The sequence below is a fragment of the Macrobrachium nipponense genome, chromosome 42 (genome assembly GCF_015104395.2).
Source record: "Macrobrachium nipponense isolate FS-2020 chromosome 42, ASM1510439v2, whole genome shotgun sequence".
NCBI lineage: Eukaryota > Metazoa > Arthropoda > Malacostraca > Decapoda > Palaemonidae > Macrobrachium > Macrobrachium nipponense.
In genome coordinates, this window is record NC_061103.1 from 50,948,143 (window position 1) to 50,971,617 (window position 23,475).

Here is a 23,475-nt window from a genome sequence, read left to right on the forward strand (position 1 = left end):
TTGTAATCAGCACAACAAAAATGTTATTGTAATGATACAATTAAGTTGTTCATACTTACCTGGCAGAATATATATATAGCTGTATTTTTCCGAATCCGACAGAAATTTAAACACTTACGCACACGCAGTGGGAGTCGGTGGTTAGTACCCATTCCCGCCGCTGGGAGGCGGGTATCAGGAATCATTCCCATTTTCTATTCATAATTTTTATTTCCACTGTCTCCTGAGGGGAGGTGGGTGGGTACTTGATTATATATATCTGCCAGGTAAGTATGAACAAACTTAATTGTATCATTACAATAACATTTTGTTCATGAAACTTACCTGTCAGATATATATATAGCTGAATCCCACCTTTGGTGGTGGGAGTAGACAGAATAGAAGATTTTAGGAAACATATATATGCAGATAATTGATATCTTGATTCCTTACCTGTTAGCATAGCTGACTTCGGTGTTTACTGCCGCGTAAGTCTGCTTGTGCTACTAGAGTTGCCAGCGAGGTAGAGACCTATATAGCTGGTGCACTCCAGATGATCTGTCAACAGGGGCGAGACCACGACGTGACTAGACCATATTGACCATACCATGAGGGCTAAGAAGTAAAATAAATATATATATAAAAGTATATATCACCACCTGACCCACCTAGCCAAAGTTAAGGTGTGTTAACTAAGGCTTAAGAGTTAAGAAGTCACCGTTGTCGGCGACTCAACTACTAAATTAAGAGCTCTTCCTAACATTTTCTACAGGATAGGATGAGTGGTACTTCTTGCCCCCAAGATTGTGTCCGCAGACACGTATGGCCCTAGCGAGCAGCAGATCTCATATGCCATCTTCACATCTCGCAGGGAGTGTGAATTGAACACAGAGTTGCTTCGCTAAAACATGGTACTCAGGATGTTGCTGAGTGCCATGCTCTATTGGAATGCTTCCGAGGCCAGCGCCCCTCACCTCGTGAGCATTCAAATCAAAAGATTTCAAATCTTTGTGCAAACACAAAGAAGGAGCTTTTTTGAAAGAACCTCCTTAACAATAAAGCCAGGGTGTTCTTCGATATGGGCAAGTCTGGTCTTTTTGGAACACTGCAGATTGTCCGTACGACTTCGACTTTCTTGAGTTTTATGTAGATAAAACTTGAGAGACCTGACAGGGCACAGGACTCTCTCTGGCTCCTGCCCACTAACTTGTGCCATCCTTGCTTCCAAGCTCCTGGCCCAAGGACAAAACGGGTTTTCCATTCTTAGGCCATAACGAAAAGCTTAGAGAGCACACCGCCTTGTGTTCTCTAAAGCCAAACTTGTGACGATGGCTTAAAATCTCACTAACCTCCTTGTCGTATCTAGGGTGGTTAGAAAAATGCCTTCCTGATCACATGCAAGAAGTTAACAGGTAGGAGATGTTCGAATGCTTTGACATCAAGAACTTCAGACTATGTCTAAGTTCCATATTGAAAGCTTCGATCTGGACATGCACAGTCAGTCCGTCTGTACTAACGTCAGGTGACCGACAGTTGACCAGTCAGACGAATCCAAGGACAGCAAGGCTGTACCCTGAAGACCATAAGGCACTATTCTTCGCTGAAGGATGAGTGTTTGGACTGCCTGGGCGATTCAAGCTAAGCAAACCTTGGGGGGTGTATCAACGCAACCCAACGTCGTTAGCGAATCAACTCCTGAGCCACTCCTGACTCGAGCTTCTGGTGCCAGGAGAAAGGAGCGAGGAGCAAAAGGCGATTCAGTCCGAAGGACGAATGCCTGACAGTCAACCTGGTCTCATGTTAAACGATCATCGGGGGTATAAACGCAACCGACTTCGTCAACAAGAAACTCAGGGCTACTATATGTCTCCTGATCTCGCACGAGTGTCTGACTCCGAGAAAACAGGTGAGACAAAAGTAGATGGTGAGCGAGTTTCGAGATTTCACAGACTCAAAGATCGTGAAGGGCTTTGTTGTTTGACAGAAGCAAATCTCTGAGCCCAAAGCCGTCAACAACATATTTGCGTATTCTTTAATAGTTTTATGACTGCCAGCTTATCCCATTCTTCAAACGGAAAGGAAGACTGCAATCTTATGCTGTCAACATCTCGATAGTCTGAACGTAGTCAGACTCAGAGCGGAGAGGTTATAGGTACCTTTCGTGTTAAAGGAGACCGACTCTCTCGGAAAAGGTCCTTGGAAGGACGTGACCTCTGTGAATCTAGGGTCTTGAAGGCCAACATGGGGCGATTAGCGTCATTGTCGCTCCCTGTGATGATATAAATCATCTTATTACATTTCCTAAGTGATTGAAAAAGGGGAAAAGAGACTAAACATCCATCCCCGTTCAATATCATAGGATGGCGTTTAATGTTACCGCTCCCGGATCGAGAAAAGGGAGCAGAGAAGAAGAAGCCTCTTCGTCCTCAACCTAGCGAAGAGATGAATGAAAGGACGTCCCTAAAGTCTCCACAACTCTCAACATACTTCTAAAGAAAGATTCCACTCGAAAGTCAGTAGTTGCTGCCTTCGATCGAGACGATTCGAACGGACTTTTGCAATCCTGTAACGAACCTCTAGAGGATCGTTCCATTCTACGCCTGTTGTTATAATAGGCTCTTTCTCGTAAACCCGAACCGGGACCGAGAGAAGATACTTCCTAAGATATGAGAGAGCTGTGGAAGATCAGAGTTGATATGGACCATGGTTCCAAAAACTCGTTTCGAGGACTGGAGGGACGACTGAATTGCTTCCACTTCTTTCAGATTATGATCCAGGACATCTGAAACCCTCTCCAGATGTCCGGCACCTTCTTTCTATCACCTCAAGAGATACTTAACGCACCGAGAGATGTTCAGAATCATTCCTAGATCTTTAATAAAATTTCAGTTTCCCGTAGGAAAAAACTGTAGAGGTCTGAATTGCAGTCTATTCAGGGAAACAAACTTCTTTAGGAAGGAAATGGTCCCCAGCAAGCTCATCCATTCCCTCACACAGTATGTTTACTTCCCTAATAAGGCTGCGCTTTGCCTAAGCAAGAGAGCATATAATAGTGCAATGTTGTGGTAGACTCGTAGTCCTATACCGTGCGGTAACGAGCACCGAAAGGAGTAAGATATCTCTGTAGAAACATATTAAGGCCAAACGAATGCAATGTTTATTCATTCATGTAAGAAATCCACCCCTCAATCTTAGGCTAAAGTCCGTGATTGTAGGGCAGAGATACAGTCGTCAGTCAATCCCGCAGGAGAGAGAGAGACGTAACTGCCAGAACAGAGATACGGTTAGTCAGTCAATCCCGCAGGAGAGAGAGACTTAACCTACAGCGCATGACAGCGAACGAGTTGGTACTGGCTCGTTTGGACTGGAGTCTGGAGGAGAGGAGTCAGAGGACAGTGACAGCAGCAGCTTACGGATCGTCCGTCATCGTCGTCTCTTAACTTTATGCCTGGGTTGCCAGCTACCCTATTCTATGAAGAAAAAGGTCCGTTGTTATTTTTAGCATAAAGAGACTCTCAAGCTGGTATATTTAAGCGAAACAGAAAAACGCTAAATATACAGATGCGTTTGTGTCGTCAGAACACTACATACCAACGGTAAAGAATAAATCGGAAACTCCTGGAAGGCTGCAGGGAGTAACGATTAAATGTCCTTAAAATGGACCATAGACTCTCGTTGCCATCCGAAGAGGTAACTACAGCAAGCGTATATGACTTGAACCAACCAGAAATAAAATAACGCAAGGCAAAATATGAAATTAATCACAATAAAGTTTGCATACTTACCTGGCAGACATATATATAGCTGAATTCAGAAATACAGCTACATACATATCTGACAGGCAAGTTTCATGAACAAAACTTAGGAGAATCGAAGCAGTCAGCTCAAGCTTCTTATGTTATTGGACATAAGCGTTCATTGACGTAGTCTACAAGTCTATTTCTTGTACGAGTCTGCGAATGACGAATGAGAGCTCTTCCGAATCTTGTCAATAAGAGCTTATTCGCTTACGCAATATCAAGTTAATGAGACGTTTGTCAATGAGAACTAACCCATTTACGGGACAAAGAGATATTTTGTCAATGAGGGAATACCCACTTACTTGACAAAACGATAGTATATTGTCATTGGGGGAAAGTCACTGAATTGACAAAACGTAATCCAGGAAGTCGAGCATTTTATTTTCCGATTCCTGTCTCAAACGAGGAAGGGGCAAGAATCCTGTTAAGAGACTGGGCTTACGTCAGGTAGAACGACGATGTTCAATTCGGCAGCGTAGTCCCGACTAGGAACTAACAAAATCTATCATCTTGAAAAGCCCTTTCAGATGGGCTAAAAAGCTGGCAAAATTATCCTGGGAAGAGGAAGAAACTCTCCAACCAGCTTCCTCTCCCGTATCACAACTAATGCCTGCTAAAGCTTAAAATTTATTGGCAGTATGGCAAAGGCAGTCCTGTCTTGCGCTTTCCTGAAGAGCGTACTTTTGATGAGTGCCTTTGCAAGAATCCTACTGAACGTTGCCGAGAGTCCTGACGTGCAGGACATCGAGCCTTTATAACCCGTAACTGCCTTATCGCAAAGTCTTGACTGCGGTAGTGGCAACTTAAATTTATTGGCAGAATGGCAAAGCTTGCGGTAGAGCAAACGAGAACTTCCCTTGAGCTTTCCTTAACTCCATCCACCTATGCGAAAAGCAATATTAATTGACAGAGACCTCTTGAACTCACGAAACCCGATGTCTTGCTGGGTTTCGAAGAAGAAGTTGTCTGTTCACTTTAAGCTTACTCCGAAGCACTGCCTACTTCATATTCTTTGCAGGTGAGGTAGAAGGTATCATCGAAGGTAGAGGTAAAATTCTTTTAAGCCCAAATCTGAAACAAGAGCTTGAAGAGTTCAACAGAAACGTTCAGCCAGGCGACACACCTGGCGTGCGCTGGTGCACGCTCGGCGTCCACTGGAGCGCGCTCGGCGTCCACTGGAGCGCGCTCGGCGTCCACTGGAGCGCGCTCGGCGTCCACTGGCGCGCACGCTCGGCGTCCACTGGCGCGCGCTTGGCGTGCACCCGCGCGCGCTGGCTTGGGCGTCCGCTCTCAAAAGCTTACTGCTACTATGACTTCTTTTACGTATTTCTCGGTGGAAAGACGGACACGAGTTCAGGCGACGTTCGCCTTCTTACTTCTCACTGAAACGCATAACGAGAGAGAGAGAGAGAGAGAGAGAGAGAGAGAGAGAGAGAGAGAGAGAGAGGACGTGAAGCGTCCTCTTCTATAAAGCTTCTATTTAGAGGGCGCGAGTCCATCCGAAAGCTCCAACCCCTGCGCGGGGAGGACGCTTCGGAGGACGAGAAGCAATCCTTCAGGATTCGTGCACGTGCACGCACTTAGGCAGTCTGGGGTGGGGATTTTCATCAGAAACTGCCGAAGGCACGCCAGATCGGTGGGGGTTCCTCGTAACCCTCCTTCGGCTTTCGACATGCTCTCTCCCTGCGTTCTGGGAGTCAAGCAGAGGTCCCGGCCTAGAGGCGAAACGAGGCCGATCTGACGCACCCTCCACTACACAAGGGGTATCACTGCACTTCTGCACTTCACTTTTACTCTCTAAAGCAAGCACTTTCGATTCTAAGTTACGAATCGAAGGAGTATCAGAGAAAGGGCAATTTCTCTACAGACACTGCTTAGGGCCCGAAGGCAACACTGCAGGGTTAGGAGTAAACAATTACAGAAGTAGCACTTCACAGCAATGAAGGAGAGCGAGCACCTCTCGTAGACATATACATAGCCTGTAGGCCATACTACAGGGTTATGCAAAATAAAAGTCTACAGGAAGGTTAGCAGGTTCACTACCCTGACTTTTGTTACTGATTAATTGCGTACATACGAATCATACGTCTTCCTTACGGAATTAGACATGTTTACTGATTAATTGCGTACATACGAATCATACGTCTTCCTTACGGAATAGACAAAGTCTCACACTCCTTACATGACAAATCTCAACAAAGAAGCAAGACCCATCCCCACGTACATACCAAATGCGAATCTACCGAAGCTTTCGGTAGCCACCCCCTATCTTTGCAGACACCCCGTCTGAAACTAGCCTAACTAGATTCAGATATTTTATGCAAAAATGAATCAAATTCAAATCAATTTAAGATAGCGTATGCCTAGCCACAAATCCAAGTGAATAAATCAAAGACATTAGGATACTTAGCGGCAATGAAGTTTCCAAAATCCTAAGACGGAGGTACTGAAAACATGTGTTTTCAGCACCGGCGACAGAAAAATTATGAATAGAAATGGGAATGATTCCTGATACCCGCCTCCCAGCGGCGGGAATGGGTACTAACCACCTGACTCCCACTTGCGTGTGTCGTAAGTGTTTAAATTTCTGTCGGATTCGGAAAATACAGCTATATATATATCTGACAGGTAAGTTTCATGAACAAACAACATTTTGTTGCCTATATTACTGAAAGTATTAAACTTTTTATTCCCGGGGTCATGGTTTGAACTGAATTCATTCTTACCTTGTAATCGGTGGTTTTTATCCTTACTGCCATCACAACTGAAACTCCACAGTGCTTATTTGATTGTTATTATACACATTTTGGTCTCAGTTCACTCCACATTGCACTTTAAACCGGTTGCTGTTCCTGGTTCCTAAGCGCGCGCCACAAACACAGTTACGAACAGCAGACGATGAAACTGCAAAGTTTTATTCCCTAAATTGTTTACTTTACTCGTTATTTAGTGCAAATTTACTTTGTTATTCAAAAATTTTAATTTAATTCATGTATATTATCCCTTTTTTGCAACCAAATTACCACGAAAAATTACAGATATTTCTAAAGTACATACAATCAAATGTTTCTAACATTTTCGTACATCTGGCTGCTGAAAACCATAGAGGAACGACTACGGATAAGTTTTTTTTTACTTTTTTGTTTTTGCTAGCACTTTTCATTGATTTCAGTCTATATTAGTATTTTGAATTTCTTTAATAACCGTATGCCAGAAATAAATGTAACCTTTAATGTTTGCATGCTAAGAATGGCAAAATCATCATTGCCACATTAGTGGAGGCTTCACACATACGCCGTCTCATTATTATAAAGTGTTTCCATGAATTCTAGTTGTCATATTAATGCAATAATGATAAAATTGCTTTAATATTCATGTATATATACTTCCAATACATAGCCTAATTTCACCAATTTCAACGTTTTGAGTGTAGTCTTATACCCAGTTTGGAGGGTCAACATATACCGAATGGCAACAGAGAGAGAGAGAGAGAGAGAGAAAGGAAGGCGAAGGAACGAAGAAGAAAAGGGGTGGCAGTGGAGGGGGGGGAGGAGAGGGTAGGTGGAGCTTTATACGTGTGTTCGTATCCATTTCTGCATAATGGAGTTTATGTCTCTTGGTATGAGGACAAGTGTCGTTATTCTTTACGATTAGTGATTCACGATACCCTTATAAATTACGGCACTGGGTGTAATGCAATTTAGCAAAATCTCGTTCTGATACGAGTATTAGTTACAGAAATAGGTATTGCCCAAAAACGTGCTTGCACTGTCTCTGAAACCCATAGTGGGTATGCTGCTTAGTTGTCAATCAAGTTTTTTGTAATCAAGTATTTTTTACAAGCTAGCTATTGAATAAATTTGTATTTTTCTCAATCAAAACATATGCCCCTCAATGCTAACTTCCCTCTTTTAACGACTTTCTGGTCATTGCAAATTCAGCCCCATAATTTCTTATGGTGCGAAAACAGAGGCGCAGGGACCGAAAACGATTGCGTCACACTACGGCGATAATCCGGCAGTAAATCATCTTCATATATCCAAAAAGTAAATAATAAAGATATATATGCGCATTACGATTATACCAATTACATGAAGAGCTGATAATCTGCATGAATAACTGGTAAACTGTTCTGCAAGAAAGTTGAGTAAAGCAATTATTTAAAATAGGTACGAAAGTCAAGATGTCGTGACGTCATAATACAGGACTTAAAAGAACGTTTTAATTCCAAAAAATAATTACTTAAATTTGAGTCAGAATCTAGTTACTTTTTCAATAACGAATATTTTCAAATTAATCATCATAAATATGTAAAATATTGATGTTTTACTATTTATCTAAAAAATGATCAAAGTGCACTCTTCGTCGTCGTCTTCTACAAAACAGTTCTTTACTCGGTGAGGAAAAGTTTTCCGATTGTTGTGATGAAAGTGCCCCAGCGTCTGTGGGTACAAGTGGTGTGCTGATTTATCACAGGAAATGGTTAGTTTATTGACACAAGCGACTCCGTAAACATTGAAATGGCGTCAATCTTCTAAATACCTCGAGTTGTAAGTAAAAATGTTGAACGCGTTTTGGTGAGATTTGCACTACGTTTGAGACCGTTTTCAGTACCCTCTGTTTAAATCTTAAAATTTGGCCTTAATTTCTAACTTTGGAGAAAATACTTACTTCGAAAGGAGAGTAGAGGTCTTTAGCTCCGTTTCTCACCAACAACAAGTCGCGACTGATGCCCATCTCCAGTGTCAGGACGCGTTATAATGTACTTTTTCGGAGGGTGGCAAGCGTTGATTGTAGGTGGCCTGCTTGGCCGTCCGTGATGTTTTACCCTACTATTCCGCGGCAGTCTAGACTATGGAAGTTGCGGTTTTCTATAGTTTTACCTCCTGAACAAGAATTTAGTGTAATATTTAGAATTAGGTACCATTATTATATCAGTATCGTAATTCTATAGGGTAAATGACCGAACGGCAACATAGCAGCCACCTCTCACGGAATGTGGCCGCTTATCGAAAGAGCGCTGGAATTATGTCATTTTTCTGCAATTTAGAAGAAAACTTACTTTGAGAAGAACGTAGATGTCTCCGTGTACTGCCTGGATGGGCCACCACTCTTGACTGAATTCAAGTCGGTACTTTTTCGTGAAGGTGGCCGCATTCCGGGATCTGTGGCTGCTATGTCGCTGTTTGGTCATTCACCCTAGCCTAGCCTGCTTTAGGATCATCTCATTCCGAAAGAAGTTGGATGCAGAGAATCACTACCTTCTAACTTCTGAAGAGGGAACAAGCAAGTTAAATGTGTCAAGGCCTCCTAGGTAGGTATACCTTCTATGAACGTAAGCTACACTTTCCTGGTCTCTTATGTTTTCATGGACCCCAATCATTTAGGTTGCAAACAGGACCACTCGTGGTCAATTTCAAACTTAAAATATAGCTACCCAAGAGGTTTTAAAAAGATGAACCTTGGAAGTCGTGACAGACCTAGGGCTACAACTTAATTATGGGCGCAGTCCAAACTGCCCACTTCAAGCGTCGATACAGGAAACAAACAGCGCTACATTGACCACCTTTTCATTCACCAACTTAGGTCTTTCACACAGCAGGCCGAGGGAGGAGTAGAGCAGAAGGGGTCCGAAGAAGGTCAAACGCAAAACTGACTGACTGACAGTCGGCTCAGGTGCCCCAGGGGAGGGACCTCCTACTACCTACTGTGAGGCCTCTTCTCCTCAAGGATACCTTACTACCTATACCAGCTACTGCCCAACTAAACACAGCCAAATGGCCGGCCACGGTAACTTGATCGAAAAAAAAAACACCCTGCTATAATATCTACCTTCTTCACTAACGACTTAACACAAGAATGATCGAAAATGAGAGGCCGTGGAGCCTCTGAATGGATAAACTTACAACATTGTTGGGGCAGCCACCGACGGGACAGACGTTAGCGTACTCGCTCACTCTTCTTCTTCTTCTTCTTCACTCCGACTCCGTAAACAGAAACAGCTGATTCTAGAATTACTCCGCCTCCCTCTTTCAGCCTTTTGTGTTTATTTATTATTCGTCTATCTTAGAAACGAATTGCCGAATGCCAATTCAAAACGTGAAAGTCACTTTGTAAGATTGTGAATCAATAATTCACAATTGATCCATTGCGACTTGAATGTGATCACTCCGGTAGTTGCCTGACATCACAAAATAAAGACGTGGGAATTTCGAATATTGGCAGATCCGATTCTAGACATTGAGTGACGTCGCTCTGTGATTTGCAATTGTCATCATCTCTGGGTCGTATATCAGACAACAATGAATATCAGAATCTAACTGATAATACTTGACAAGATAGCAGAGCGACAGAATGATCGAACGGAAAGCCTTCACGGAACTACTTTGTTTGGCGGAGGAAATCCTAGTCCAAGTTGACACTGAAAATAACTATTGAGTTTTCGGTAGTACACAAGGTAGCGATGGCCCCCGCCCCCTTTTTTTTCTTTCTTTTGCTTTTGCCATCTCTTTTACTCGAACAACGACATCAAGGCTGCGTGATAGTATCTTTAAGGGAATTCTTGGGAGAAAATTACATGCTAAAGAAACCAATATAGTTTATCATTAGTATACTACTTTGAGAACATTAATATTGTTTTATGGTAGTAACCATGAGTAAAAAATAAAACCACATAAACCTTTCTTATAATATTGCGGACTAGATTCTAATGTAAGTACCTACATACACACCAATGACCCAATAAAGCATAAGTTAGTTTATACAGGTAGTACAAGGCTACATAGATGCGTACATACATGCACACACACACACACACACACACACACACACACATATATAATATATATATATATATATATCTATATATATATATATATATATATATACTATATATATATATATATATATATATATAAGGTATTTTTGCCACGAAGGAAAAAAAATGAAAAAACTCGTTTTTTCATTTTTTTCCTTCGTGGCAAAAATACCTTTATTTATACATAGCATCACGTTTTATATACTTCGTGATCAAGTTATTCATATATATATATATATATATATATATATATATATATATATATATATATATATATATGATATGTCTTTTACTGTAATACAGCAGTATGTAATATGAAGATAAAAGGCCCATAAAACACTAATTAAACGTTGCAACCATATATTTCGAGCACTTCCTTCTGTGCTGTGTGTTGTATAATTACAAAATGACTTTGTAAAAATAAAAACAATTTTGTATTAGCCCAACTATGCATCTGACAAAATTCAGACAAAAAAGGCATCCCCACGAATGCTGATTGAAGCCCTACTACCATTGCCGATCTATATTCACAGTTATATGAATCAAAATTTTTGCAAAATTATCCCATACAAGATAAGATCCTCTTGCGAAGTTAATTTAAATTAAATAAACTTCGCAAGAGGGTCTGCCCCTCACTTTTTTTATCTTCTACTATACTTCACTCACTTTCCCTCCCTTTTTTCCTTCCACCTTTCCCATCCCGAGTATCCGCCGTTAGGCTTAAACTGGATTGTATCCAGAGGTACTCTTCCTTCTCCCCTATTCTCCACTTCCCTATCCTTATCCTAGTCCTAGACTTAAATATAAAGCATATACAATATAGACGGTCTATTATCACTAAATAGCATTGATCTTCCATTCGACGTGAATTCAATATACATTATTCAAGAATGCAAAAAATGTGCGATACTGATCACTATTTGTAGTATAAGGTTCATTAGGGGCCGAGAGAAGGGACGCTGCAAAGAATCTTAATCATTGCTTACAGTACCTCGGAGGATAAATTTTACGATAAAAGAAAAAATAATTTAATATGACGCACGGAGCCCTATATGCTCATCATTTTCTGGATTTGTATGAATAGTGAAGGTCTTACCTATACATTCACCAACCATTTGTTAATAAGTTAATAGTTGATACATTATTCGTAATAATGTGGTCACTTAAAAAACTACAGAATATACTTCAATGCTGTAAGACGTCAATCAATATAATTTCGACGTTAAGCGAGTGTCTGACTCATTTTTCCAGTATATAAAGCTTTTAATTGTCCTAAAATTTTACAAGAGACCTTATGATGTATATGTACATTATCTTTTACATATTTGTAACTAACTCATGACTTCATAATTTGCGCACAGGTGCTTGTAATATAGTAGAGGATCATTATGATAGTGATAACTAATTGTATATAATTTTAATATTTCTACTTCATTTGTAATAATCCAGTACTATATTTATAAATGTACATATATACATACACACATATATGCACATATATTAAATAGAAATGATTTAATATACACAAGTAAAATTTTGTTCATGGTACAAACAACGAGATACCGTGTACAAACAGAGCACAAGTCCACAAGGACAGTGAAACAACGGGTTGCAACGGCATTTTCGTGCACAAAACACAAAGCGTGAAGCAAGAAACTACTAAGAAGAGCAACAGTTAAGATCAAAGCGATAGACAGGCACCTCCGTGCATACGAAAGTCACTGGGAGACGTCTTCAGGTGAGAAACGCTTGTCTTAGATGGACTCGAGTACTGAGCCAAACAGCGAGAAGCAAAAGATACAAACAAACAAAATCTCTTCCAAATATTTTGTGCAGATTATTATTATTATTATTATTATTATTATTATTATTATTATTATTATTATTATTATTATTATTAGGGAAAAATTCTCTATCACGAGAGTATATATAATGTTCTAAAGGGTCCACAATAATACAAAGTGTAAAAAGTCTGTGTATAATTTTACACAGACTTTTTACACTTTGTATTATTGTGGACCCTTTAGAACATTATTATTATTATTATTATTCAGAAGATGAAGAACAATATTCATGGGGAACAAGCCCACCAAAGGGGCCACTGACTTGAAATTCAAGCTTCCAAAGACTATGCAGGTGTTCATTTGAAAGAAATAAGAGAAGGTAATTATAAATACAGAAAGAAGAGATCTGTCATTAGAAAAGATATAACTGGCGAATTGAGATTTAGATGAAAATGTAAATTGAAAAATACAAGAATTCCTTTGGGGTAGCAATGCACTAAATCTTCCTCTGGGAGGCTGTTCCTTCCACAGTCCCCCAACGGTGTGAGGAATAGAGGACCTCTGGAACTGAGAAGTTTGACAGCGAGGCTCATTCACTGCATATTAGTGCTTCTGCTGTTCAGCAAATCTGGTTACTCTCTCTCTCTCTCTCTCTCTCTCTCTCTCTCTCTCTCTGCATGAAAACGGGTTCAGGGATTTGTCAAAATAAAACTTGAACAAAATTGCCAAACACGAGACCATCCGCCGATGGTCGAAGTCATAACTGCAGAATGGGGTCAAGAGCGTCTAAACCTGGGCTCCACAGAATTCCATTTTCCTTTGTCAGCTGAATTGAGTGCAGATTCTAGGGGATTTCTTGCAACGAAATTTTTGCATATGATTATACCACAAAAGAACCGGTCCTATTTGACGTTTCACTTCAGTACACATATAAAGAATATTAGTCTTTATGTCAGTTCTAACTGAACATTTATGTCGATTTCCTCCGAAGTTTGTTTCCTTTCTTGCTTGATTTGAATGAAGGAATCACAGTCCACATATGAGAGATTTTATTACACGAAAAGATGACATCTGCGCGGAATCCTTTCCAGAACGACCTTGTGGGCGCAGTCGATAACATTCGGCAAGCAACGTTCTCACATTAAAGTGTGATCTTAGGTAATCCTGGCTTCTTGTCAGTGTTACTATAAAAATGCCTTCAAAGCTGACCTGTATCAAGTATTGTTATCATTACTTCGGTAAATGAAACCTATTCACGTGGAGCAAGTGCACACGGTCACTGGCTTGAAACTCAAGCTTCCAAAGAATGTCTGTTTCAACCTCCCAACTCAGACCCAACGCTGCGGCAGTAGCTGATCATGATACAGAGCCAGTGATTTTTCATAGCCCTGGGGGAGACGCGAACCCGTGACATCTGAGCAGCATTTCACGATGCTAGCCACCATGGCAGAGGACCTGTATATTTTCAAAATGAGCTGGATCACCAATTTTTTGTATGTTGTTTTGGTTGCAACAGGAATGCAGGACTGACAAGACGTAGTGGCTGTAGGAATATAGTCTCCTGAAACATAGTGTATATACGTAAAATGACTTGTTGGTTCTTTATAAATACTGATTTGACACCGAAACTGTTCACGTCTGACAAGTATCTAGAAAGAGCCACAACCAGCCTTTTCCATTTCCTGAGCGAATTTGATATACAGGATTGCTCGTTAAATCTGACCACCATGTTATTTACAGCGACGTCGTCAGGTATGATAATAGTCTATGTACCCAGACCTTCGTACATGGATTTGGATAATCTACCTAAATATATAAAATGGATGTATGTATGTATGTCTGTCTTATGTATGTGTGTGTGTGTGTTCCAACATAACTCTGAAATGCATGGAGCAATTTCAACCAAACTTGGTACACATATGACTTACTATCTGAGAAAGAATACTGTGGGGGTAAGACATCCCCGGCACCAAAGGGGGTAGGGGTGGGAAGGGGGTGACATGTAAAAATAACCATAAACGACAGATATGAGTGTCTACTCTATAGTTTTCAAGGTCACTGGGATGAATAGTGACACTCCCGATGCCCTTTAAGTCCAAGTTAAGCCCTGATAAGAAAGGTTGGAGGTGGGGCGGGTGGATGGGTGTGAGAAGAGGTGAAATATAAAATGTAAAAAATGCTGGGCAATGTAATTAAAGCAACTGTCTTAACAGGAAAGGGAGAGAGTGAGAGGAAGAGTGAGTAGAGAGATAGGGGAAAGAGAGAGATTGAGAGCAGAGAGAGTAGAGGGAGTGTTAGGGAGGCGAAAGAGGGGAAAGAGTGAGTGAGAGTTAGAGAGAGCGAGAGTGTGTTTTAGGGAGGAGGAGGAGGAGGAGGAGGAGGAGGAGGAGAGAGAGAGAGAGAGAGAGAGAGAGAGAGAGAGAGAGAGAGAGTTTATCAGTTGTCATTCAATTTTCCCAAGCAGTGCCAGATTGGTCAACTAATGTTAGGAATTAAATGTTTTTCAGAACCTTTGTGTACACACACACACATTATATATATATATATATCACGTTCCAAACTTTCGTGATTCAGTTATACATACGTACATACATACATACATACACACACACACACACACACACATATATACACACACCCACACCATATAGATAATATATATATATATATATATATATATATATATATATATATAATATATATATACACATCATGTTCCAAACTTTCGTGATTCAGTTATACTCACTACATACTATATATATATATATATATATATATATATATATATATATATATATAAAATTTACTGGTGATAAAGGGTCGCCCATTACCAAAAAGTCACAAATGCAATAATTTATTTATTCCAGAATTTGACTGACAGTGGTAATAAATCCAATCTAGTTGCCAAAGTCATGTGAAGTCCACTATCACAGTGTGTGCGTGTGTTTGTGTGGAAGGTCGGAAGGAGGCCCTATTTTGGAATTGGCTTAACGAATTTTGAGACTAAAACCTTTAATATAAGATGAAATACGAAACTTATTCATAAACGCAAAGATACTTTTCCCCAGATGTAACCCAGTACCGGGACATTTCCTTAATAGAAAAAAAAAAAATGGGGCGCCATATCTCAATAGCTAACCATAGAATTGTCTTGAAGTAATACCATTATGTTTCACACACCCCAAATTATCCGTTGACGCTACCCTAACGTGGTATGACCTAGGGGCATGGCAAAAAAGAAGAAAAAGAGGTGGGGAGGGGCTGGTGCAGTACTAGCATACGTGTCAGGAATTTGCAGGAGTGGTTTATTATCTGTCTGACAGGTGTCGTTGCTCTAGAACGGCTCCTCAAATCCACCTAACGCTAAAATAAATTCCTCCTTCTGCGTGAGATGACTGAAAAGATGTCAAGATTGCCTTCTGTCCTTTGTCCGTCTTCCCTGGCTCTCTTTCTCCCCACCCCCCTCACTCTCTCTCTCTCTCGCCCCCCCTCTTTCTTGCCTAACACACACGGTTGCCGTCAGATCTCAACGTTTCTGGAATCCACCCTGCATTACCCCGGGCAGACGTTACGTAATCTCGGTCAACTCGGTGTCTGGATTATATCTTCAAAAAACAAATTACGTAATAAACAAACTACGTAAAACCTCTGAGAAGATCATAATGAAAATGCTTTGAAACATACATAATAATCAATGGAATTTCACCAATATCTTTTGAACGATCGCTTCATCAGACTAAACTATGTACGGAATTGACGTAATGTATGATGACAGGCTTCTTTTAAACTGCTAGGGGAAACCATACAAAATAATAATAATAATAATAATAATAATAATAATAAAATAATAATAATAATAATAATTTCGCCATTTACACTTTGACGCTCACATAATTATTAAAGAAGACGACGTGAAAGGTGTGCAATAATCACATCTAAGACAGGCAGCATCGGACAGAACATCTTGGCGGTTCTGGTTCCTGAGCGCTCACTCCACACACACAGTTGTGGTCACACTAGTACACTGTTTAATATGAGGTGCAAAGCTTTATTTCCTTGTTTACTTTACTCATTATTTAGTTTAACTTTAGCGAGGCGGATGATAGAGAAATAGCAGAAACTGACTCGTCCATGAATGCGATTGTGACTGAATTCGCAACTTCTGAGGTGAAAGCAATCGTATGGAAGGAAACTCGATGGATAAGAACAAGATATGATGGAATCACGACAGAAATGATTTGATCTTGAAGTGAAACGACACCTCGAGAGAACAACACGGAATAAATTAAAGGCGCTGGGACAAACTCGTACTATGAGGTCATTCAGTGTTGAAATGGAAATTGAGAGTAGAGAGGGTTGAAAGGTGTACCAGAAGGAAAATCTCGCCGTTGTGCTACGAATCAATTGTTAGGAGAGAGTGGAAAGTCAGATGGAAGGCAGAGAATCAGAGAATATGAGAGGAGGTACAATTAATGCAATGAAAGGGGTTGCAGCTAGGGGCTGAAGGGACGCTCCAAAGAACATCTAGTAATGCCTACAGCGCACCACATGAGCTGCATGACGGCACTGACCCCTGCTTCGTTTAGCAGCTAGGCTGTTTTGCAGATTGTGAAACGAATAAACAGCCTGACTGATTGGGAAGTGGAGGACAAGGCCCAGGCACCAGTGTGAGGTGAGCTGACTGAATGTGGGAGCTCGAAGCATTACAAATGCATCGGTTGCAATGAAAATATTTAGTCTGCATATGCTTCTCAACAAGAGATAATAAGAAACTGAACAAAACTGGTTTTAGAAAAGGCAAGAGTTGCACATATCGAATACTTGCATTGAGACATTGTACAGCAGCGCATGGAATTTGAAAATCGCTCTCTGATGTGTTTTGTTGATTATGAAAAGGCATTTGACAGCCCACAGACTAGACAGTAGTGCGACCAGCTTTCATGTATGGAGCACAATCATGGAAAGGCCCAGGAAAAGAGACTGCAGTGGTATGGCCGTGATGAGAAGGGACGAGATTAGGTAGGGAGGAGAATGATGCAGGTGGAGATGCCTGGTGGGAGAGAGAGAGAGAGACCGAAGCGAAGGTGGATGGATGTTGTCAAAGAAGATCTGAGAGTCAAACAATTATAGTCAGAGGACGATGTGTTTGACTGAGTCAAGTGGAGGAAAGTTGTTGGAAACATCGACGCAACACAGAAGTGGGAAAAGATGCAGAGAACGTAGATTTGACAGAGCCCATATTGGGCATTGACAAATGTTAGGGAATGTTTTGCTTCAACATAGAATTCCTGTTAAATATGTAAAAGTTACTTGAAACACTCCATGAACCCAGTAGAAGCACAGTTAATGTTGATAGGGTCTTTTCAAGTGAATTTGCTGGACACAGTGGGGTTCCAGAAAGGGGTGTTACATCACCTTCGTCGTTTGCACTTTGTTCTATATTTTCCCCATTTTCCCATTCTGTATAACATAAATCAGGTTGTTTTTCAAATGAACAATCGCAAGGCATCTCTCTCTCTCTCTCTCTCGCCGATCTGCGCATCCGTCTCTTCGACTGTTCTGCCGTCTGCCACCTTTCAGAATTTGAAATGCTGGCTCCAGCTCCCAAAAGCCGAGAATTAATCCAGAAGCCGCCGGAGGGGCACAGGAAGTTGATAAAAGAGGCCACCGAGATTATCACGCTCCACATACTCAGCCAAGTCCACAGCTCCTTTATCTGTTGAGCGGCCCTCGTTCTTTTTGTGTTTCCACGTGGCTGCAACCTAGACCCTACCTGCCGGCAATTGAGAGCATCTCCCTTTATTCATCGGTGCTCTTTAAGAAGCGGAGACCAGCGATCAAAGATGGTAAAGTGTGGGCGTAGTGTGGCAGTCACTTTTATCTCCTTTTTTGTTTCCGTGTTCTGCGCGAATGTTCATAGCTATCCCTTGTCATCCCCCCATAGCCGTGCTCCCTTGTTCTATGAAACTAATCTAATTTAAGCGCTGTGGTTCCCTTGTATGTGATTTACTAGTGCTCATTGCTTGAATGACCTCCCGGTATTAGCAGTCACTAAGAGAAATTACTAGGGGAGATAACGTAAGTCGGTGTCTGTGTTTCACACCCTCCCATTCAGTACAATAACTTTCTGTGAAGTAATTCAGTCACTCCCTGGCCTTTGATGGAATTCTGGGAATGTTAGATTTATATTAAGCAAGCCTGAAGATTTGGCGACAGCACCGCATTCGATCAGTACTTTGTGTGTCGCACGTGTGACTGTGTTTATGGAGCAATGCCTCGTTCCAGGTTCCAGGTATCCTACCGCATTCATCCCTGCTGTGAGGGGTGGACTTCTTTATCTTTAACGCTCTGGGCACCCCATAACCGCGCTCCAAGTCCTTCCACGTGTTGGCAACCCGATCACGTGACTCCAGTACTACAAGCAACTTCTTTTCTCAGTAATAAGTGAGACCTTGAGAGTCCTAGCACCCTTAGGGCGTCCGCGAATACATCGAGTAACTAATTTGTAAATATATTCCATTTCAAGTGATCCTTAGAAGTTTCCCTTCAAATGTCCTTTGTATCTGTAACCGGCCTTCAGCCGTAGTGTGTTTAGGAGGTTGCCCTCTCCTATGATAGGCCCCTGTCTTCTGAGTTTAAAGCGTATCCTAACTGTTCTGCAGTCCATCTAATTGAATGAATCCTAATTAAGAGATCCCTGACCAGTGTACTCTTTCCATACTCTTCATATCTTACTTTTCTACAATGTTTTATATAACAGACGCAACTGAAATTTCAGCGCAACTGACAAATAATAACTTTAACGTGGTACGGCACAGCTTGTCTTGACGACGATTAAGTTATTTCAAAATGATAGACTTATCCAATAACATCTAACCTTCCTGCAGCCTTTGAATGCCAATATAGAAGAACAGGGAAGTTCCCAACTGCAGAATTGGTCCTTCAAATTACAAGTTACTGCACAAGGGAATCCGAGGGTCATAGCAAATAATGAATCAATTTACATAAGGTGTATCCTTAATCCTGAAGGGGTGGCTCTAGCCCACTAGAGAAACCCCCTCCCTTCCCCCTCTCTCTTTTATGATAGAGTAGTTGAATACTATTTTTCGAGAGAATTAAGCAAATGGTGGTAAATGTTGCACAGTAATTCTCCAGTGGCTGCTTATCAGGTCATCTACATATGCATATTGGCCATGTGAAAATATTCACTCTAGTTAGAAACCAGATTTCCAAGGGAATTTTGGTGTTTAACTTTCTCCAAGAAATATTTACGTCCCATATCTTACTATGTCTTACTTATTCTTCGGTGTTATCTTGTATTTTGTGTCCCATTTCTCTGTTTTATTACAAATCACAACTGCAAACCTATTTTTCTTTGCAATGAAGTCCAAATTTCGGTTCTACTTTATGCATGTATTTATGTATGTATGGGTCATTCAAAACTACCGTAACTTCTCTCCATTGTCTATTGGCCACATTCGCAATGCTAACTTATTTGCATAACATACTTGATTTATTAAGTACTCACTGGAACGCACTTGTGCTTCTCGCACGGACCGCTAAGTAGCAACACCAGCTGCTGAGTTGGTGTAGCTACTAGAGACTCAGTGGTGTTACTTGGGGTACTGTCGAGGGGTCATCTGCACCTGATACAAGTGCCCCTCCGCGCATCTTGCCTCCTGACCTGCATAACTGCAGGTTCTATGTCTAGAAGAGAACGAGGGGTATGCCTGAATGAATCAATAGTGTTTATTGTTGCCTTTCAGATGTGGAATTTGCTAAAATGTTTGGTATGTTGATGCAAGCATGTCCAGCAATGCTCATTTCTTCTTTGTATCTGGTTCAGTGTCTGTTTAACTTTAAAAATTGATGACAGGAAGGATCTATAGTGAAGGATTTCCCCTTTATAAGTTCATTATAAAAGTAGGGCAAATGAATACGAGAATTGGGCCAATCTCACACAAGATTTATTAGCTTTCACGTCTATTCCTACCACAGACTTCTTAGCTTTTGCAGGAAATGGAGCTCTAAAATTGGCTTGAATATCCGAGTAGTATTCAAATCTGCTTTGAACAGCACAGTGGCTGTGAGAGGAGAAACATCTGATCCAGGCTTGGCAGTTACTGAATTATGAGCAGGCCTCCCAGCAGCCCTCGAACAAAGAGTAGGAGTCTGACCACAAAAAAAGTAGGAGTTATAATCTTCAAATGCGGCATTCTAAGTATTTAAATGCATAAATACACGTATTAAAAATGAAAAGCCTTTACAAAAGGATAAAATTGAGAGCAAACCTAAAAAAAAAAAAAACAAAAGCCTGTGATGGCGAGGGGAGGGATGCCACCTCAAGGCAGAGCAATGAATGTTCACCTGAATGGTGGAAGAATGGAAGCAGGTGATTTGCAAGAGTTTCTGGGCGTGACCGTAACGTTACAGATGGGAGCCCAAGTTGGAATGTAGGAGGGAATCGGTAAGCCCACTCTCCTTCATGGAACTGAAGTTTTGTTGCTGGTGTTGAATAAGATGTCAAGAAAAACAGTTGAATCTGCGGGGATGAATGACTCCTTTCATATTATATGGGGCATCAGAAGAAATGAAAGAGTGAGAAGTGTGGAGATTTATGAAGAAGAGTGGTCATACGGTTAACATACTTGAAAGGATTGAGCACAGAGTTTGGTCACGTAGGAAGAACGGAGGAAGACAAGTTGGTGTCAGTGTGGGTGAGGTGAAAGGCGCAGTAGGTACGTGTGCAGAGGATTTTGATGGGCTGCTGATGAGCCTGTGTGGGAGCATGAGGTGGATAGAGTTATGGGAGTGATTCAACAGCCAAAGGCTGAGTGTGAATATAAGCGCTCTCTTGCCTTTTTCCAGAGCCCCCCCGGTGGGAAAAACAGCTAAATGTTGAATTTATATAAACATAGGTACATACGGTACATACATACATACCAGTAGAAGGATCCACAGTAATATTCTTGTTTATCCAGACGAAATATATTTGTGGAAATATTTACAAATACATTTTGTCTGGATAAACAAGAATATTAGTGTGGATCCTTCTACTGATTACTTAGAAGCACAATTCGATGTTATATATATATATATATATATATATATATATATATATATATATATATATATATGAGTGCGTGTGTAACTATCTATCTATCTAAATTATATACACATATATATATACATATATATAGATATCTATATATATTATATATATATATAATATATATATGAAGTGCGTGTTGTAACCGATTCTATCTATTTCTAAATATATTAATATATTATATATATAGATGATATATAATATATATATATATATATATATATACGTACGTGTGGGTATGTGCAGGTCCGCCAGAACAACAATGTAAGTAAGCACCAAGCATCGAGTACTTTCGTACAGTTGACATTTTCAGGGGTCACTGAGCACGGAGGGAGAAAAGTGAACATATGAAAACTTGACGTAAGAAGAAGAAGAAAATCATAAACTTTAATCACGTACGACCATTCTGTTCATGTCTTCGATGGACCTCGCAAATGTGTAGCACACTCTTAGCTACGTTTTCCATTTTATCCTTTGTGGCGATTGTGCCATTTTTTTCCGTCAACTCAAGCTTGTGTGAATCCCCCTCTCTCTCTCTCTCTCAAACGTTTGGTCATTTGCCATTTGCGAACTCGGTGTATACCTTACTAATAATAACTCGCTCTATTCTCGGGGAAAAACGCAACACAAGTGAAATCTGGTCCCATTTTTCGTCTGTTTGTATTTGTGTTGTGGCAGCGATAAACACGTACAATAAACATACTATCGAGTCGTGTTTATAACGATGAATAGTAGCCTATAAGAATAAACATATGAATAACGAACAAAGAAACAAAAAAGTTAGCGTTAATAAATAATTTTTAAAAGAGTCGATCAATTTCGTTCTTCACTCTGAGTGGAACACCGGCGAGAGGAGCCAAGTTCTTCTTCTTCCCTTCGTACTTCAGAGCAAACGCTGAGGCCAACATCTTCACCTCGCCAAGAATGCGCAGGGAACGGACGTTCGCGAGAGAGAGAGAGACAGAGAGAGAGAATTATCTGTGTCAGTGACAGGGTCCTAAAAATACACCTGGCAACAGCCTACCAGAAATTTCAGAATTGTTTCCAATCATTTCAGACCCTGGGAGCAGCAAGTGGGACAACCAGCCTCTCTCTCTTTCTCTCTCTCAGTCACTATTACATATAATAATAATAATAATAATATAATAATAATAATAATAATAATACTTTAGTAGAGTTTACGCTATTTGTATATATATATATATATATATATATATATATATATATATATATATATATATATATATTATATGTGTGTGTGTGTGTGTGCTAATTCAAAGTTCAGACAGAAGAAAAAATAAATAAAATACAAAGTAAAAAAATATTTGAGCAGCCCACCTCCAACCCTTTGTATCTTTCTTAGCCTATTGGTTTTGTATACATTCTTTTAGTTTTTGTTTATCTCTTGTCATGGTAGGGAGACCCCCAGTGCTCCTCAAATATTTTTTTTCACTGTATTTCATTTATTTTTTCTTGTCTGAACTTTTACTTAGCATATGTACTTTTAATTTCTCGTGTTGTTTATAGTGGCCATTATTTATTGTACAGACCCTGAGGATGTATTCCCATTCAACTGAATAAATAATACTTCGCCATGTTTGTTCCTGCTCCTCCTCCCTGTGCATTATATATATATATATATATATATATATATATATATATATATATATATATATATATATATATAATATATACATGATTAAAAAATCCCAGTAGATGCACGGGACTTTATGATATTAGCGAATACCACAGGAAAAATAATAGGATTGAGACATTGTCGAGGCACAAATGAGATGCAGTTGAAAAGAAAGTTACGAGGTAAACAAAAAAGTGAATGAATGCCAGATGGTTAATTGTCAAAGGGTAAAAATTAAAGAGATAATCTAGGATAATCGGAGATCACATGGTCACAAACTAAAACAGACTTAACCATAAGAAAAAAAAACAGTTATACAACTGAATATATTAATTTTGTTGCTTATATCT

The 23,475-nt window shown here is 40.2% G+C and overlaps 1 protein-coding gene across 7 annotated transcripts in view; it reads right to left on the reverse strand.

Moving 5' to 3' along the window:
• LOC135213207 (cyclin-I-like) overlaps positions 1-23,475 on the reverse strand; it is a 364,491-nt gene that overhangs the window by 134,828 nt on the left and 206,188 nt on the right. Inside the window, exon 1 of one of the 7 annotated variants that reach the window (XM_064247181.1) lies at positions 9,686-9,971. The exons of 2 other annotated variants lie outside the window; for them this stretch is intronic. The gene's annotated coding sequence lies outside the window, so the exon portion shown is untranslated. Of the gene's footprint in view, positions 1-8,841; positions 8,864-9,259; positions 9,410-9,611; positions 9,631-9,685; positions 9,972-23,475 lie in introns of those variants that run through there. 4 more of the 7 variants (XM_064247185.1, XM_064247182.1, XM_064247188.1 and 1 more) reach the window with 4 other exon arrangements.